Source organism: Scomber japonicus, chromosome 5 (genome assembly GCF_027409825.1).
Source record: "Scomber japonicus isolate fScoJap1 chromosome 5, fScoJap1.pri, whole genome shotgun sequence".
NCBI classification, from domain to species: Eukaryota; Metazoa; Chordata; class Actinopteri; order Scombriformes; family Scombridae; genus Scomber; species Scomber japonicus.
Window position 1 is genome coordinate 30,461,735 of NC_070582.1, and position 11,573 is coordinate 30,473,307.

The window sequence follows — 11,573 nt, forward strand, 5'->3', positions numbered from 1 at the left end:
GCTTTTCAAATGCCTCTTTTATGTGTCTTCTTTCTTTCTCCCTTGCAACTTTAAGCCAGAGGAAGAAAAAAAAGAAGAAGCATGGGTTGATTTTGAGCAACACCTGGCAGAACAGCTGTACAGAGGACACAGAGTTATGCGTTTCCAAAAGCAGATGCACATTTAGATTTTCCTGCTCGTTTTGAAGCCCTGACATGGCCTTGGGCGTACAAACCAGCGGTGGGCTCAAAGACCAGTGTCAGCAAGCCAGCGCTGTAAAAACAACATGTCAACACTGCTTAATACATACACATTAAAGTCAGCCACAACTTCATGTGACAGCTGAGACTAACCAATCAGCACTTAGCTGGGAATGAAAATAAAAACAACAAAAAAACCCAAAAGAAAACAATGGGAGCCACTCTGAGTAATGAAACGGACAGTTAGAGAGCGGACTCATTCTGCCACGTGTTGAAGCCGATGAGATGACGCTGCAAAAGCATCGTGGGAGGAAAAGACACACGTGCTATCGGGGTAGTTGAGAAGCGTTTGCGCTCCCACAAGTGGAGCATGCAAAGTGCGAGTCAAGCCAATAAATGGTGTGTATGATGACAAGCTCTGTCATTTTCATGTACAGAGTCTGACACTGGAAGACATTCACACGCTAAAAGTGGAGTTTCTCTGCACTCATCAAAAAAAAAAATCTGATTTTTAAGGGGCGGGCCTATGAACATGATTTGTGACATCACAAATAATTTGGGTCTAATATTCAACCATGAATGTATTGTAAGAGCTGGATAAGATGCAACGCAGCTCAGCCTTGTAGACTATTTTCTCCCCCAGTGGTCACTTGTGGTATTGCAACCCAAAAAACATTTTCCCCATTGACCACCACTGTAAAGAGACGTCTGTAAAACTGTTGACAGGACACCTTGAAAAGCATACAATTATGACTCTTTGTGTTATGAATTTATCATCCATGGAGGTTTTATATTTATTAAACCTCCCTCAAGCTGAGAAAAGAGATTTAAAAATGTATGACGTCATCTCAATGGAAAGTCTATGGGCTGTGGGGGAAACACTACAGAGCATATTCAGTGGAACACAACTCCTTTTTTTGGGCAGAGAGATTAAACTACAGTAGTTCTGCTTAGGCTACATGTTACTCGATCTATCATTTATTGGGTTTTCTCAAGCGTCAACTACCACAGCTTGAGACTGGAGCCAGTGCAGATGTAACTTCAAGTGCAATGTCACAGATGGCTGTGAGATGCTGGCTCCAAATTGTCCCTGTGTCAAATTGACTCCCATTCAAAAAGCATCAACTTTTCTCTAGAAATACTAAGTCAATCATTTGTTTCAATCATTACAGTCATGAATCAGTATCAATTACAACATTTAGGCCCTCTAGTAAGTATGCTGGTGGTCATTTGGATATTATTGTTCTGTTAATACGATTTGAAGACGTATAGAAGCTTTGATGTCTGCCATGTGGGCGTCGACTGACAGCTGTGATTGACAGTTGGCTCCAGGACACTATTGGTTTTGTGCAACGTGTGACAGTTAGAGACACCCCGCCTTATTAATCTACATCAGAAGAAATGATCACGTTTAAGTGATACGATATAGTGAGGAGTGAGCCAACTCTTTAGACTGTGACTGCAACTAAACATTAGTTTGCTAGAAAAGTGACATAAATGCTTATTCTATTATATTAAAAGGATCATTTTTTATTTCGATTGTCTAATAGCTCTGTTGTGGATGAGATTAAATGAGATGTGTCACCATCTGTCTGACTGTGATTGATTAATTGATTACATTGTACATCTGTGTCATTTTTACAGATGGTAAAAGTAATCTGCTAACCAGTGTCCAGTTTGAAATGTTGCTGGTAATACTTCAATCAAATGTTGACTTGTAATTACTGTTGTTATCTCTCTATGGCTTTTCTTCCCATTTCATATGAAGTTGCCAAGTGTGGAGCAATATGTCTTGATCATGTGATCACCTTAAAGAGATACGATAAATATGCGATACACCTGCTAGGTAGAACATAACCTGTTTATCTGCCAGCTGATTCGATATAGCTAACGGAGAGTTGTGAGTGTATAGTCGACTAGCATCTGCAAGTTCTGTCCACCACCTGACGAAAATACTCAACACAGTGCAGCAGTTTGGGTAAAACTTCTACCTGCTTCAATGACTGGCGGCCACGTGGAGTACAGGACGACAAAGAGACCGGCACCTTGACTACAAGGGACTAAAGTTACACAGAGTGCTAACACACTACCTGGACAAGAACAGAGACGGATCATGTTACAGGATAATGTTACAGTCACATAAGTACAGGCTGTGTGTGTGTGTGTGTGTGTGTGTGCGTTCTCTAAAAGTCACACACAAACACCTTATTCTAGTTTAATCGATCTAAATCTCTTTTTGGAAAACGCTCCATCGCTGCTGCCCTGCTGCTCCACAGACGAGAGGAAGTGTTGGTGCAGTCCCGCAGGATGCAGGGTTAAAAAACAAACACTGTCTGTTTTAAGAGTAAACTCATTACAGGCGGATTTGGAGAAAAATGTTCTCACGTCCTCAGACTTAAGTTAAACCAGAAAAGCAAGCGAACTGAGATAGACATGAGAAGTTTCGGAACCTTTCTGGTCAGTCTGGGAACGAATTACTCAAATTCTAGAGGAGATATAGACACTTCCCATCTCACTCCTTCCTCTTAATTCACATATTTTTATAATCAAAATGAGACCTCCTTTTATGAAAATGATTGCTAATACACTCTCACGCCCTCATTGTTGTATATGTAATGCATGTGTGTGTGTGTGTGAGACTCTTATAAATAAAGAGGTGAAACCGTGAAACCATGACGCCAGACCTCCAGACTCCTGGAAAAAACACTGAGCTATCAGAAGAGTAAACACGTTTAAAATTCTTGCAAAAGAGTGTAAAGTTTAGACAAATAATATCCAGGAATCAGATCCAGATCAAATATTGACACATCCTGGACTGATTATTGTTACTGGTCCAGGCTGAATTATGACGAGGAGAACGGGAGCGGGAATTAAAAACACACAAAAACACACGTTTATGGACAGTAAGTTGAAATATTCAAATAATGAAGCTTATTTTACACAAACTCACATGCAGCCTGCTAGTTAAAACAAATCCACTCATAGACTCCATCCTATTCAAGCCTGTTTTCCATCTACTCAACTAACCATCATTTAGCTGGAGCTGTTTTCCTTCAAAACATCGTCGTCTGAGAACTTCATCCACGCCCTGCCTCCCTCTCCTCTCTTCCTTCCTCCATTACCCCCGTTTTTACCGTCCTGATTGGTTTACTCCACCCTCACCTCCTCACTCTCTCCTCAGCTGGACTGTTGGATATTGCTTCTGACAAGTTAAACAGAGATAGATTTGTCTCCAGCGATGCTCACATGCCATTTTTTTTTAGGTCTATGTGTCTAAAGCAAGAATGAACTGTTTGGTTTATATTCTGTATGTTGAATCCTGTTTTTTTGTTTTTTTTAATGGTTAAGAGGATGACGTCATTAACATATTGGCTCTGCTCCCAAAGTGCTGCATCATCCAATAGTCTCACGAGCAAAGAAAGTGCTGATGGAAGCAAAATTTAATAATACAAGCTTTTATCCATTTTTTTGCCATCTTTACTTTGGTATTTACCCATTCAAGCTTTCTGTCCCTCACACCACCATCCATCTTTTTCTGTCCAGTCTGTCCATCTTTTGTATGGGTTACATTTTAGTCACAAAGCTTTTATCGCACTTACGGTGTGCAAAACACACACACACACACACACACACAGGGCTAAAGGCCTTTACTGTTATTTTCGTCATGAGTACTTTCACACTGAACGCCAATATTATGCGAAGAAATGTGTTGTAATATTTTTCGGGTACAAGGTTGATTTTTTTCAGAATGAGGTCGATTTTTCACACAGCGAATAAAAGCATCAACCAATCACGAAGCATAATCTGCTCACACTGCTGTTCAGCATCTCCGTCCACAGGAGCAGCCGAAGCAGAAGAAGCGGCCGCAAATTCGTGTTCCTGTGCTTCTGTCCCAGCTAGGCAATATTATCCTTATTTGGATATGAAATGATCTTTATCGAGATATGACATTTTGGCTATATCACAGAGTCCTACTTTCAACACTCCTGGATTATGTTAAGTGTGTTGCAAATGTTTTAGTGTTATAGACATCCTGGTGTGTTAATGGAAGTCTAGTAGAGTCCATTCTGAACATACAGTATGTGTATGCCAAACAAAGAACAGGATATGCCTGAGAAAATGGTGTGGCCTGCAAAACTGTGATTTACATTTGACAGGAAACAACAGCTGGGCTACTCAACATACTGTAAGATGCAGAGTTTCAACTACAGCAGTACATACTTATGCTGTTCAGGGTCTCTGTGAGTTCAGAAAGTGTTGAACTGTAAATGACAAACAAACTGAATTGGGGGGGGGGGGGGGGGGGGGGGGTTGCAGAAGGGTCACGTTTTGGTGCTTCGAGAGACTCAAAATTTGCGGCGACACGTCAGATTTTGGCAACTCATCGTCTCATCCTTAACCTCCTTCCCTCACAGAACAAGAGGCTTTCATTTTCTATAAGAGTGCACCAAACATCCACCCGCTGCACAATGTCTGTCCTCCAAAAAAAAAGGGGGATTAAAGTTGTTGTGTATTTCCCAAGACGTTCCAATACATTATACTTGCATATTTCTCTACCTCTATGTTTCATAATGCTTTATCGAGCGTTTCCACCGACACAGTGCTCAGTACCCTGAATGTTTTGGGTCACGTGGAACTCGAATAAATAAAGAACTATAATAGAAACCTAATCTGTTCCTTCACCTTTACTCTGTTCTGCTTTTTACCCCCCCCCCCCCCCCCCCTTCACAAATTTAAGGACAGCCAAGAATTTACCATTTTAATTCTTCTTTTCTTGCTGTCTTTTCTTCCCCTAGTTCCTCTTTGGCAGGAATACAGCACACTGGGTGGCATCTACCCCTTTTTTCCTCTTTTCCTCTTGCCTTCTACTTCCTCTTCATCTGCTCTTCCCTTATTCTCTCTTATTTCACTCTCTTTTTCCTCCCTCGACGGCAAAGCACAGACAACCTCTTACAGTACAAACTACAGCCGTTTCATTTGCTGCTTCTTTCCTTTTCTATCTTTCTTTACACTCCCCAGCAGCAAGCAGAGGATTATTCCTTGTAGATTAACAGCCTGACTTTGTCTCTCCTCTTTTTTTTTGCTCTTCCTCTCTCACCCCGTTCCTCTGCGTTAATCTCGCCCATATATCTCTCCTCCTTCTCTTATTCATCTCTCTTTCTTCTCCTCCTCGCCATCAGGGAACAGTGGATTACCTCCAGTGAACTGCAGCAGTAGCAGTAGCAGTAGCATTGGTGGTGGTGATTAGCAGCAGTAGTTAAGATGACAGAGCAATCATCTGAACCTATACGGCTGCAGAGGAGAAGAAAAAAAAAAACCCAACCGCTTTCGGTATTACACCAGCGGCTTTGATCACAGGGATGAGTGCCAGCGTCCACTGATCCAGCTCTGAAAAACACACTCCAGGAGCAGTCTATGAAAACAACACTGTTTTTTTTTCATAAGTGTTACACTCATAAATGTGTTTCAGAACTTCAGGGCTTTTATCTGTCACTACTTCACCTTAACTCCTGTTTTGATTTGGCCTGTTGTTTCTGAGTACTAATGCTCACATAAGTGCCCACCAAAGCAGTCTTAATCAATTCCCTGTTGTCAGCGGCGATGATGCCTTTCAACTCTCCCTCTCTCTCTCCCTCTTTAAAATGAGATTTGCAATAGAAAAGAGGCGCCGGCCTCGCTGTATATATTCAATGGCAGGAGACTCCTTCAGCTCTTTCAAGTCGCCTGTTTGTGATGTCTGTGCGTGTGCCGCACGTGCACACCCCTCTCTGCGTCTGTGTGTGTGTGTGTGTGATTGTATATGTGTGTATCTCCTCTCCAGTGTTAGATGCAGCAGATGCTTCGGCGGAGGGGTGCCACACATCAGCCTGATGATATTCTGCCATTAGCATATCAGCCACCCCCCTTACCACCTCCTCCACGCCCCACCACTACCACCACCACCACCCCCCCCCCCCCCCCTTACTCACGCTGTCAGAAATTGATGATCTGCAATTACACAGCATGTGTCAGTGCAACTAAACATCATTTAATAGCTCCCAGCTGACAGAGCATGACAGAGCAGGCGGTAGAGAGGCGCCAGTGTCACAAGGAAAAGTAGGCCTACCATGTTCTCTATCCCCGGAGCATGTTGCTCCAGGTTGGGGGGGGGGGGGGGGGGGGGGTGTAAAAGTGGAGTATGAATGTATGAAGTATTCCCTCTATCCTCTATGGCTGCATGACTGTTATAGGAATGCTATATAAATTAAATCATCAATATAAAAAAATAGTTTAGTTAGAGATGCATAAAGTCACTATTGAGTGCTCTATCCGTATAACATTATCACAGGAATATTCTAGAAGAGTATCTAATCAGATATTCTAGTAAAGAGGATGAAAGGTAGGCTAAAGTCACTATAAACTCACTGTTTGGCACCAAAGCCACGTTTTAAGTCCAAATATGAATATTCAAAGTGTGTGTGTGTTTTTTTTTGTCTTTAGGGATAATAGCCAACAGATCATAAAGTGTTACTAAAAAACACACACACAGAAAAAAAGAGAAATTAAGGTGGATTAGAGTAATGTTGGACACTTTTTGCAATTCTGACTTGTTTACCTTATCTACATATGAATCCAATGCATTATACCAACATCTAATATCATTATGTAATCCCTGAGATGTTTCTTTGTTAAATCAGAGGACAATTTATAGATATTGTACTCACAAGGAACATGGCACATATATTAATGTTCCTTGTGTCAAATCGTCTTAGAATATGTAGATTTTATAAACTGGGACACTATTTTTTTTAGGCTTAGAAATATTTTGATTAATACAAAGCTGCCAAAACTTTCTGTAATGTGCGTACCCATATTTGGTCATTTAATTTTGCTATATGCATCAGACAGGTTAAAAAAAACTAGTAGCCTGTATGTTCACGTTTAATGTTAAACAATATAATTTACACAGTTTGCATATGCTAGTTAGCTTTAAAATAATTTCATGAATAGAAAAATGCACCAGAGCCTAGTTGTCCCACATTAGTCAATGTCCCATCTTACACTAATCCACCTTAAATACGTTAAACAGGTTCTTGATATTCAAACCGAACAATACTCAAGTTGCACATTAGAACAAGTCATGACAGTCACTTCAATCAGGACGTGGGTGACTTACGTACTGTCTGTTGCACTTAAACTCTAAGTTTATAATAAAGTTATTGTTGTTTTAGCTGATACAGGATATAAATATTGCATATATAAAATTCCAATAGGAACTACAGGACATTTCCTTAAAGCAAGCCAACCCCAAACAGTATGACAGAAGCGGACAACTGATAGTAATTAGCTTAATTTTACTTACGGTGCGCGTCTCCTCTCAGTCTTTCTCCAACTAAATCCCTTTCATTTGGTTTGTGGAGAGACACTTGGACATAAAGTGAGCAAATAAACATACACACACGCACACAGCCCGCACACACACGTAAAAACACACTCACACACGCAAGGTGCTCCTAAAGTGCGGACTGGAGCCGTCTCTCTCCCCGCTCTCTGCGCCGCACTGTAGCGCGAGGCGAGCCCCCACCACCTCCCCCCAACTGTCACCTGCCATGTGATAGGCACGATGCGTTCATGAGCTCCTCGTAACTTGTAAACTCCCTTCCAATGGCCCTCACCGTCTAATGTGATTTGTAATATTACTTTAAAATATCTTCTTTTTAAAAAATCAAGTATTGCAGCAATTTCAGCCATGTTGATCATTTAAGATTAAAAGAAACCATTCTACCGGCTGACTTCATGATAATGATATTACCCTAATGTCAGCCTTAAATATACAGGGCTGTTTCTGGGCATTTCAGGGCATTTAGACCAGACATTCATTAGATGTTGACAGCAGTAATAGACAACTTTCTCATACTCATTTATACTCATTTGTTGCCATTTTGATGTTCCCCCGCCCCAAATCAACCACTTCCAATCCAATCCACTTTATTTATATAGCCTAGCACGATTATAACAAACACAAGGTTTTCCAAAGTGCTAAACACCAAGATAAAACACAATAAACCGATAACACAATAGAAGCACAATAAAAAGATAAAGTATACAATAGCAAGATAAAAGCAATAAAATAAAATACATCCGACCGTAAACGAAGGCATCACAATTGAAATGGAAGTTAATTGCAATTTGATTAATGTGCTGGTTCATTCATAAAGTTCTGCAGTTTGCTTGTTTAGACAACAATCTCATATTCTTTACTGTACCAGCAGGAAAAACGTAAGGAAAACAAATTACTCTAAAAATGTATAGCAACAGTTTGCATGTATCTTCTCATAAATATTGTGATAATGTTAATATGATATTTTTTATGCATTTTATATAACGTCACAGACACGTGATGCTTAATAAAATGTACAAATCAGCAAAAACAAGAATGTCGCAAACATACAGCCTTAACAGCCTATAATAATAATCAAGCATGGAAAGTCAAGTTATTTTAATGAGACTCAACACTGCCATCTAGCGACAGAATATTTGCAACATCCAACATTTGTTTCTGAGATAACTGATTTAAATATGTTTAGCCACTCGTGTAAAAAAGTATGTGTGAGAAAAATAGAATGAATTGCTTGACGACAGACACAACTTTTTGTGTGGGTATTAATAAGCATGAGCAGTTTAACTTGTGTGTTACAATCACTCTTATTTCTTAAGATGCCATGTGGTGAACAAATCACTGTGGTTCTAATAAAGTTTATCTTGACCTTTACCAAACACTCAACCTGTGCGTTTCTGATAAGTCTTATTAATAAGCCAAAAGAGGAGCTTTGATTTATGGCTGAGGACAGCGCACTTCTGTACAGTAGACAAATTGTTTCTTGTTGAACTCTTACACTTGTGACAACTTATTCATTCAATGAGAGATCCACAGAAATGTTAAATTAGCTAAATCAGGGTCAGCTGCTCTTGTATAACAAGTGTGATATAAGATGTGCTTAAGGGCACAACACAGAAAATATGGAGTCAGTGCAGACTCGCTTACACTTACAGATTAGCTGGTTTCCCATGACTTAGTACATCATCTTCCATGTTATTTAAGCTTAAATAAAAAAACATTTGTCTGAACTGTTACAACACTTTGATCCCACAATCTAAAAAGGCTTGATTGCAACATTGTTTGACAATTTTGCATCAAATACAAACTTAGATTTTCATTGTCTGCCATAGTTTTTAAGAAGTTGTATAGGGAACTTATAAAACTATGACCACAGATTATGATGTGATATCTTGAGTGTTCTGAAAATATAACTTTCTATTTGAAGGAACACTCTGGAACAACATCAAAACATAGCCTGGTGGTTAGGCACCAAAACAAATGGGAACATGGACACTTTTGTCAAACTGCATTTGACAGACAAACAAAATCATTAGTGAGATAATGGTCCTTAAAATATGTTTATACCATCATTCTAACAAACAATAGAACAACACTTTTACATTGTTTCATTGTCTGGATTCCAACAGTGCATGGAACAATTACTGGCAAAACGATTCTCTGTCGCGCCCCACTGTGAACTGTTTAATAAAGACAAAATACCCCAAAATTCCAAGTTATCTTTGAAACATGCTTATAATCAACACGACAACAAGAAAACCCAAAGCACGGAATACAAATAACTATACAATATACATTATATTACATACTAAACATTCAATGCATATAAACTCTACTACTCTACATTATATTTATATTATATTAACTGTACATTTGTACACAAGAATTACAGTACAGGTGCAGCAGGTGTTGATTAGCTACAACCAGTATCAGACATATCCAGTAGAATACAACCTTTGTGTTGAATAGTGTATGAACTGTGTGGATATTTCCCACTGGTACCTTACTCTGAATTTAACTGTTGCATCAGCTTCATTCCAGTTTAATGACAGTTGTAAAAAGTCAAAATGATATGGACTGGGAGGATAGATGCAACAGCCATTATTTTTAAGAAAGAAAAGCACTCTTTTTCAATGAATATTGAGTGCATTCCTGCTTTTATTCCCTTGTAATAAAGAAACTAAGAATTATGCATTAGGTCAGAGTTTTCCTTGATTCAATGAGGCTCCAGGGAGATGTCAAAAAGTTAGATGTCCCATATATAAAAAATAAGAAAAAACAAATGTTTAGAAATGTTGTTACTACTCCTGCAAACTGGAGTAATAAAGGTTGTAGTGCTGCAACTGGATGTGTTAGGTTGGTTGTTTTATCCTTTATTATCAGTATAAATGTTCTAATGCAGCTACTCTATGCAAGGCAAGCAAATTCCTGACCCAGTTAAACTTAACAGGAATGCATATAAGGCAATTTCATGATTTTTTTCTGCTTTCTTTGGACTAGAGACTGAAAAATTACCAAAGTTTTAGGGCAATTCTCCAGGGCCCCTAATGTATTAGTCTATGTGTCAGTTGGTTTGCCGTTGTTGGATTATTTGCTTATTTTGTTTGGATTGCTGATATTTTTGGTTTTCAACCCCTCAATGTAAAGCAATGGCAATTTGTGATCCCTTGTCATTGGTTTTTATCTTTGATGGGTTATGACAAAGCTAAACCAAAGAGGGATTTTTGTTCTCTCTTTGTTTTGATCAGTGTATCTATAAGTAACCAGTTAAAATGTAAACATTAGAATGCCTTAATCAAAAATATATAATTATCTAACACCACCGGTGTTTTTAGTGTCATTTTGTTAATAGTCTTGCAACCCCTCACATACTGTATATTTCATCTCCCCCTTGAGGGTTTCCACCCCCAGGTCAGGAACTACGGCTCTAAAGCACAGCTCAAAAGACAATGAGGCGAGTCCTTTTTAATTCTTGCAGAGGGGTGCGATGTCAGACTTGACAATAAATGAGAGTTTGAACAATTTACACAAAACAAGGGTCACTATAGGCCAGCAGTACATTTTTGCCCTGGGGCCCTCTAGTGGGAAAACATGAATGGCTGTATAGTGTAATCTGTCTCTGTTCCTCTTCTGCTACTTCCTGACCATCTGAGGGCAGCACAGACCATAGTCTCTGTTTAAAAAAGGCTTTTCATCTTAAACCTTGTTGCTACAGTATCATTTTCTGTATGTTGTTGTATGTGTTCCAAGTTATTAATACTGTAGCAATGTGAATCTCACTGTCAATGAAAAGTCTGGTATGTCCAGTCCTCAATTAAAACACCTATCACCAATACTCATCATTGGATAAAACAATGTTTGGTTTGATGATATGTATATTTTGTTGTTGTTAACAAAGCAGTAAAATCATAAAAATGTCTTTTTCAAAGGGCAATCCTACTTCACCAGTTTTATATTCAGACAGGTGACAAATCCTACTAAAGGCTGAAAAGTGCAATAACTGCTTTTTTCCTCAA

General features: G+C 39.2%; 1 protein-coding gene across 4 annotated transcripts in view; it reads right to left on the bottom strand.

Annotated features, from left to right (window-relative positions):
• Nucleotides 1–7,705, bottom strand: part of ppfibp2b (PPFIA binding protein 2b) — an 86,750-nt gene extending 79,045 nt beyond the window's left edge. For 3 of the 4 annotated variants that reach the window (XM_053319308.1, XM_053319306.1, XM_053319303.1), the window contains exon 1: nt 7,522–7,705. The gene's annotated coding sequence lies outside the window, so the exon portion shown is untranslated. Of the gene's footprint in view, nt 1–3,206; nt 3,320–7,521 lie in introns of those variants that run through there. The other variant, XM_053319304.1, reaches the window with a different exon arrangement.
• Nucleotides 7,706–11,573: the final 3,868 nt, after the last annotated feature.